The sequence below is a fragment of the Xenopus tropicalis genome, chromosome 8 (assembly GCF_000004195.4).
Source record: "Xenopus tropicalis strain Nigerian chromosome 8, UCB_Xtro_10.0, whole genome shotgun sequence".
Classification (NCBI taxonomy): Eukaryota; Metazoa; Chordata; class Amphibia; order Anura; family Pipidae; genus Xenopus; species Xenopus tropicalis.
In genome coordinates this window covers 68,521,562-68,530,378 of record NC_030684.2, presented here as the reverse complement: position 1 = coordinate 68,530,378, position 8,817 = coordinate 68,521,562, and positions in this window count along the sequence as shown.

Sequence of the window (8,817 nt, the reverse complement as noted above, 5' to 3'; positions counted from 1 at the left end):
CATATACAGTAATGGCAATAATACAGACATTATAGAAAATATTCAGTATAAATGAACTGAATAGCAAAGTAATCATATCCAGATACTGTATACACAGTGTAATTATACTAAAAGGAACAAGAAAGCATCAAACACTTATACAGTCCAGTTAGCTGTTCTCACAATGACATATGCAGCAGCACTTTGTATAGCTATTTCTTATACAAATGTGTACAATAACTTAAAGCTTTCAGAGTTCTATTATTATTATTCTAATTTCCCAACAAGAAACTACCAGTGTTCCATGCGCTGTTCTAAAAATGTTGTCATTGGTAATACAATCTTAATCTTTACCTGTAGATGTCATAGTGGAGCTAAAATATTCATTTCTTAGCAATTTCATGTATTCCACTGTCTTTTGCTTGCAAGTGTTTTATTGATTGCATGTGAATTAACACAGTACATACAATTCTGCCTTATTACTGCAGGGAATCATATTAGTAGTAAAACCTTTAAACTCCTAAACCTTGGTCAACAAACTCAAATGCACCACACCAATGTATTTATGCTTGTGGCAAATTAAGGCTGAAATATTTCTTGAACAGATGGGCATACAAACAAGCTGATACTTGCTGGATCTGCCCACCCAAGTGATGCCCCAAATCAGGCTTACAGTCTAACAAACAGATGGCCAGTGCAGACAAAAACTTCACACAATATTAGACATTGTTTTCAGGCACTGTGTATTGTACATCCTGAAAAAAGTGTCCATGACAAGGAATTGAAATGTCCCACTGCAAGACTTATCATCACATTGGAGGATGTCACAATCAAGTAAAGGATTGAAAAAACCTTTAAAAAGTCTCTGTATCCAAAAAACACAGCAACAAATCTGTAGAATATAGTGATGTTCCATGTTTGGTACCTGTCCAAGGTCAACATTGTTATTTGGATCTCCATACTTTGTCTACTAAAATAATTTAAACATTAATTAAACCCAAAAGAATTGGGGAAATAATTAAAAAAAAAAAAATGAAAAAAAATATTCAATTAAAATGGAGTCTATGGGAGATGGACTTCCTGTCATTTGTAGCTTTTTGGATAACACATATAGTTACATAGTTAGTTACATAGGGTTGAAAGAAGACCAGTGTCCATCAAGTTCAACCCATCCAAGTAAACCCAGCACACCTAACCCACACCTACCAATCTATACACTCACATACATACACTATATATACAACCAGTAATACTAACTGTAGATATTAGTATCACAATAGCCTTGGATATTCTGATTGTTCAAGAATTCATCCAGGCCCCTCTTAAAGGCATTAACAGAATCTGCCATTACCACATCACTAGGAAGGGCATTCCCCAACCTCACTGCCCTCACCGTGAAAAACCACCTACGCTGCTTCAAATGGAAGCTCCGTTCCTCTAATCTAAAGGGGTGACCTCTGGTGCATTGATCATTTTTATGGGAAAAAAAGAACACCCCCTATCTGCCTATAATCCCCTCTAATGTACTTGTACAGAGTAATCATGTCCCCTCGCAAGCACCTCTTTTCCAGAGAAAACAACCCCAACCCCGACAGTCTCACCTCATAGTTTAAATCTCCCATCCCCTTAACACAACCCCCAACACACTACCATTCAGTAGATAGTTTGAGTTTATATTATTTCTACCAAAATGCGTAACTTTGCACTTATCAACATTGAACCTCATTTTCCAGTTTGCTGCCCAGTTTTCCAGTTTTGTCAAATCGCTCTGCAAAGCGGCAGCATCCTGCATGGAACTTATAGTTTTGCACAATTAAGTGTCATCAGCAAAAATAGAAACAGTACTCTCTATGCCCACCTCCAGGTCATTAATAAACAAGTTAAAAAGCAAAGGACCAAGGACTGACCCCTGCGGTACTCCACTAACCACACTGGTCCAATTAGAAAATGTTCCATTTACCACCACTCTTTGTAATCTATCCTTCAGCCAGTTCTCTATCCAATTACAAATATTATGTTCTAGGCCAGTGCTGTTCAACTGGCGGCCCGTGACCCCCCTCTGTGTGGCCCGTGGCCCCCCACCTGTCTGGCTGCTTTGATTGCTTAAAAGTACACAACAAAATAAAGGTTTTTTGGCAAACCTAAAATGAATAAGTGAACACACTAATAACTAGTAACGGTGGAGCGTGGAAGTCTGCAAAAAGTCAAAGGCCACTATAGATGTACCTAAATAGTGCTTATACCAATAAGAGTAAGCAAAATTGGTCTCACCAAATTCGATGTATGGTCCGGGTGCTGCCAGCCCCGAACCCGTAGCCTGGGGAGCAAATTTCAATCCAAAGCAAATGCGGCTTCAATCAGCACACCGAACGAACATGGTCTTTAAAACGAACCTTTATTCATTCCTTTTAAAAGCACAGAGCCTAACGCGTTTCGTGCACATGGGCACTTAATCATAGGCACCTTTGATTGCTTACCTTTGTGTAAGCTTTAAATGGTATCAGTACTGATCTTAATTGGCCCCATGCATGGTTCTCATCTCAGATTCAGGCTGTAATCCCTCTGTATTGTTTAAAAATGTAATCCCCTTTACTGTTCACACCTTCTAATCTCTGCATTGTTTACCCCCTGCAGTGTTCACACCTCAGGCTGTAATCATCCATATTGTTCTCATGTTCACATCTTAGACTTTGTATGTACTGCCTAGCCTATGCTGCCTGTGTGAAGACAGCATAGGGTAGGCAGAGTATGGCAAATAGGCAGCATAGGGCAGGGAGGGTATGGCACACACAGGCAGCATAGGTCAGGGAGGATATGGCACACACACACAGGCAGGGTAGGGCAGGCAGAGTATAGCGCACACACAGGCAGCCTAGGGCTGGCAGAACATGGCACACAGGCAGGGTAGGGCAGAGTATGGCACACACAGGCATCATAGGGCAGGTAGAGTATGGCACACACAGGCGGCATAGGGCAGGAAGAGTGCTGCCTGTGTGTGCCATACTCTGCCTACCCTATGCTGCCTGTGGGAGGTGAACCTGGCAGGGGTTTGTTTTGGGAGTTTGTTAGCAGTTGGAAATAGCGATGAAATGGTCCCTAAGGTGTGTAATTATATGCTGGGGGTTGCTTCCACAGGGGAGGAGGAGGCATATGGATTTAATGGTACGTCTTAATATGACATAATATAATTCTTTCACATATGAATGATGGTGTGAGTGAGGACGAAGCATTTGGGTTTTTGCTGCACTACCACCATTGTGATAAAATGTGTGTGGTTTGAAGTAGGTGTGGTTTAAAGGGGCAGTGGTCAAAACTGGCTTCCATTAGCGGCCCTCCACCATGTATGCAAGAGAAATTCCGGCCCTCGGCACTGCAGAAGTTGGACAGCACTGACCCAAGGCATTGCTTCATAATGAGTGACATCATTATACTGTGACCAACAAAAAAAGGCACTTGACGTAATGCCACACCATTCTATAGGATAAAGGTAATTTCAATCACCAACCAAATATCCATTTTTTAAATTTGGTGACGCCAAAAGCCGGTAAAGAGGTCAACTTTACCTATACATTAACCTATTTTCCAATGGATTTTTTCTTTTATTGGCAATGTTCCCTCTAAGCTGCATACTTGTGCACACAATTATATTATACCAGACAATAAAGCAAATTGTGGAGTGCACACAAAGTTTTCTATGTTCACAAATATTTCAGTGCTTTGTTCAGGCAAAGTTGTGCATACAAATAGATACTAAACCTTGTCCGCGCTTAGATAAGTTTTTTATTTTAAAAGGTGAAAAAATATATATCAATCAATCACCTATAAATATAAGTAGTTCAACAATAAAATACCCACACCAGTAGTAGTGAAATAGATTCAAGTGAACAGCTGCCTATCTCCAAACTAATCCCCAATCAATAAAAGTTGTGCATACCATATATGTGTGTATATATATATATATATATATATATATATATATATTGAAAAAAAGACCAGCCTTGAGAAAGGTCCCGACGGGGACCGAAACGTAACGTTGGCTGTTCATGTATTTTTCAATATATAATTGATTGTTTGCAATAGATCCGGTGTTGCTGGTCTTTTTTTCAATATTTAAACTTTTTTACCGTGCACCTGGGACAAGGATTGAAGCGGTGTGCCACCCTTGGTTCGATATATATATATATATATACACATATATGTTACATATATTAGCTGCAGATAATTAGGGAACATTCATATAGTTAGTGAATTGTCATTGTTTGTTGTTTTAATGCTTTAATACATGTTCTGTCTGGCTTTGTGGCTTCTGCCTTCTTTATTAGTCCCATTCTATAGCCTCTTCTCGCTTCCTCCCTTTCACAGCCTTCTTCCAGTAAGAATGAATGGCGTGGGATAGATTCCAGACTTCCCTGCTCCCCCATGAGATTCCTGTCTTTGTCCTACACATTAGCACTTGCTAACCTTCAGCACTAGCTTTTTTGCTTTCTAGATTCCTTTCAATTGGCTGCAAGAGACTGGCACTGTACAAAATCAGCTGTGAAGGATCCATTATTGTTGTTGTTATTATTATTAAGTTTTTTTGGGGGCTGTAAAACTTTTTAACAGAGAAAATTATAGCTGCAAAGTAGTCATACAATAAAAAGGGTCAGATATTTTAGAAAATAAAAATATCCTACAGTACAGTATTTTCATGGTATAGTTTAAAGCTCTGTATCATTTCTGAAATGTATGCCATCTAAGAATACTTTTACTTCCTTGTTGTAGAGCTTTATGTCCTAATTCTCAAATTTATAAAAAGGTATCTTGTAGGGCTTTGGTTGGCACCAGATAGAAGATGCCTAAAAAAACAGCACAAAGTGTAAGATATCTGCAATATAGTGAGTTATCTGCTGTTTTCTCTGCCCAGTGAGCAAAGTATTTGTTATAATATAGTTACATAAACGCTAAGCTTTTAATTTTGTATGGCTGAAGTCCTTACTGGCAAGGCAAGTCACCTTCTGTTTAGAAAATGGTCCCTTATTAAGTAAGGCATATGCAAACGTCATAAGAAAATATTTTACTATTCTTTGTGACACTTGATAATTGTTTTTGGCTGAGACATTTATCCTACTCTTTGTTGCTGATAGGCTGTAGTAAGCTTGTATTTTTTATGCCACATGGGTTATGTGGCCAGAAAGTACTGTAAGCAGGGCCACCATAAGAAACGTTGGCATCCCATATAGACAGGGTCCCACTAGGGACTAGAGTCCCCTACAACCCCCCCTGCAGGGTCCCCCACCCGATATCCTCCCCTAAGCGTGCATAAATTTAACTCATCAGGGAAGGAATGGTCTGGCAGGGGGAGCACTGGCAAGGGTTGGGTTTGGGCCACCGGGATTTTTCCCGGTGTCTGGGCGGCCTAGTCTGACCCTGGATCCCCAACTTTTTATATGTGAACCACATTCAATTGGAAAAAGTGTTGGGGAGCAACACAAGAAAGAACAATGTTCCTTGGGCACAAAACAAGAGCTATGATTGGCCATTTGGTAGCCCCTACGTGGGTTGCCAGCCTACAGGAAGCTCTGTTTGGTATTATACTTGGTATTATACTTTGGTATTACACTTGGTTTTATGCAACCAAAACTTGCCTCCATGCCAGGAATTAAAAAAATAAGCACCTGCCTTGAGGCCACTGGGAGCAACATCCAAGGAGTTGGTGAGCAACATGTCGCTAATGTTGGGGATCACTACTGTACACAAACGAGCGACTAGCAGTTAGATAGCTTTTGCTAGGACAAAAGGTCCAAAATTATTTATATGTTTTTTTTTCAACCACGGCTACCATGATACAAATTTACCAACAGCAGGGTGCAACTATATAGGAAACAAACTCTGCAATGGCTTGGGACCCAGGAACTATAGGGGTTTATATGGAAAATAGCTGCTCTTTGTTGTTATAAATAGTAATGATTGAATCTGTCCCTTTCCGTTTCGCCAGAAAATTTGCAAATCTTACAAAAAATTCAAAAAACTGTGAAAAATTTGTGAAACGGCAATAATGTTACACGTCAGAAAAATTATCAATGCAGCAATAAAACCTTCATGCGACAATTTCTTTTGACACGTCATTTTTTTTACGTGCATGACAATTTTTTTCATGTGGAAGACAATTTTTTGTCACATAGCATATTTTTCCTCGGTGAATTTTGTTGCCCGTTTTGCAAAAAAATGTGGAAACGCGGAAATTCCCCGCAAATCCACGCCTGACGAATTGTTTCGCCCATCACTAATTAGAAATTATATATATGATATAAGTTATATAAGTAATTTTAGATATATAAGTTAATTAAGCTTTATTTTAGGTACACAATTTACATAACTTCGCACTATGTGGCTAATCTCCCCTTTAAAACAAAATTTGACTAGAACCGGGACAGCCCCTCTCTGTGCCCCCATGTTGGCAATTCTGACTTTATGTTTATTAATCCTTTTCCTATTTGTATGTAGTAGGCTGTTAGTGGGAGTTTGCTTGTTCATTAAAAAATATATGCGCTATTAGAGGCGTCAAAATCGAGTGACTACAGGGAAATTGCAAAGTGTGGCACTTCTTTAAAAAAAGTCGTAAAAGCGGGGAAGATAAATCTCCTGATTGGTCTTACAGTCTGATCCTCACTCACTGTGAGATTTTCTTGAACATTTAAGGGACAGGTGTTCTACAACCTCATGTAAGATTGGGCATTTTTCCTGCAGAATAACTCTGCTACAGTACAATATGCAAAGGGATTGTGGGAACAAGATATAAGTAAAAAATTAGAGTGTGACTGATCTGCCGATTTTAACTACAAACCTATAAAAGTAGGATTTTACCTTAACATGTCATGGTGGTTTTGCAAATACATGCACAGATAGTAAATAACTAATAAAACAAGTTTGCCCAGTCGCAGTAACCTATAGCAACCAATACGACTGATGACCAAGTAACCAGTAAATTCTGCCAAGCTTAATCCTCCCATGGCTTGCAGGGGCGATGCTTAGAAAAAAAAAGTGATACGTTTTTGTTTTTTTCTAACGACCCCTCTTAGGCTTCTTCTCCTCTTTGTACCACAGCAACAGTGCATTTGCTGACAATACTTTCTTACCACTACTGTAAAAAAATGTTATACACCCGGTTACATGTATCTTTTTGAGCACATTTATAAAAGTACTGTTACAATGAATGAAACACCAGAACATAAATGAAATACAGCCATATGTGGCATTTCTGTTTCTAAAAACAACATTGGATGTGTGAGAATATCATTTTTAAAGGACATGTAAACCCTATATTTTCCTACCATGTATATAAGTTGGGCACATCTCCCCCACCCACACTTTCAATGTGACTGTTCACTGATTAAATTTTGTGTGTGTTGGGGGGGGTTACATGTCCTTTAATTCTTATTAATCCTAAACTTCTTTGAGTGTAATTTCTCTTTAAGATAATTTTCAATGAACTTTGAAGCATCTGTTTGCAGTTTCATCTCCAGGAAACCAGAAGTATCTTAAGTGCACTACAATATAAAGTGGGGCTCCATTACTATTGTGTTGGGTATTCCTCAGACATAATAAAGTGAGGAGGTTGTACCATTACACAGTACAATAGTGGAGGTATGTACAATGTCTGTAAAAAAGCACACTTCCTGTTGTTGACGTGCAGCACATTTAAATCCCACAGACAGCTGTGCTAAAAATACCACTCTGCCAAACGAAGAGTCAAACGTGCAATGTTTTGCCTCTTTGTAGGTTCCGAAGTTCAAAGAATATAAAACATGATATATTGGTGATGTCATTGTTTGGAAATTCCTTCTGCTCAAAATCAAGCCAATATGAACACTGCTGGTATGAAATAAGGCCTATGTGCATTCTTTGGGAGTTGTGCATGTTTGTACTATGAATTGTCTAAGGGGCCTGGAATTTCTATACAGAGGCTTTCTGACTACTTGTTTCTGTCCACAAAAAAGGTCATGGCTGGAGATCACAAAAACTAGTCGACAATCCGGTAAAAGATTCAATCTCTCTCCTTCCAGCTGCTCCAAAGCAAATCATTTAGAAGTTTTCTGTTTGCCAGATAGACAGACAAACAAACAAACAGAAGAGAAAAATTATTGGCAAGCTATACTTGAAATTGAAAGCGCCAGAATGGGTCTATCTATCATTAGGTTATAGCTACTGTTATTGAGGCCCAAGGTTCCAGAACTTTATGGGTACCAGTCCTGTCTGGCCGAAGAGTTAAATGTACAATAAAGTTATAATTAAAGACATTGGGCCCGATTCACTAAAGTGCGATTTAGCGTGCGCTAAAAATGTTATCGCATCTTAATTTTCGCGACTTTTCGCACGATTCACTATTAGTACACTTGCGCTATTTTACGCGCGGTATTTCATGCGATATTCTTGTCGCGATAAATAGCGTGCACGGTATGCACGCTATTTATCGCATGCGCTAATTGTCGCGACATTATGCACGCGACAATCGGCAGCATAAAAATGGCGACATTTTGCCCTGGGAGAGCACAGAGTGCTAGAGAGTTGCTGTATAAATGTTTATTTGCAAAAAAAACCACAAAAAAACAATAAAAATATAAGTAAGAAAAAAAAAGAAGTGCTAGAGATAATAAAATGGGGGGGCATTTAAGAATTTTTATGCAAATACTTAGGGGTCCGTTAGCTAAAGTGGCTTAAATTAAGTGGGAGATTTTAGACACAGAATAAATGGCAAATATTTTATGGGCACTTTATTAAACGGGGACAAATATAATATTGCAATTATTCTGGCAACAAAACATTGGATTGGCAGTTATCACACTCGCCAGAAAATAC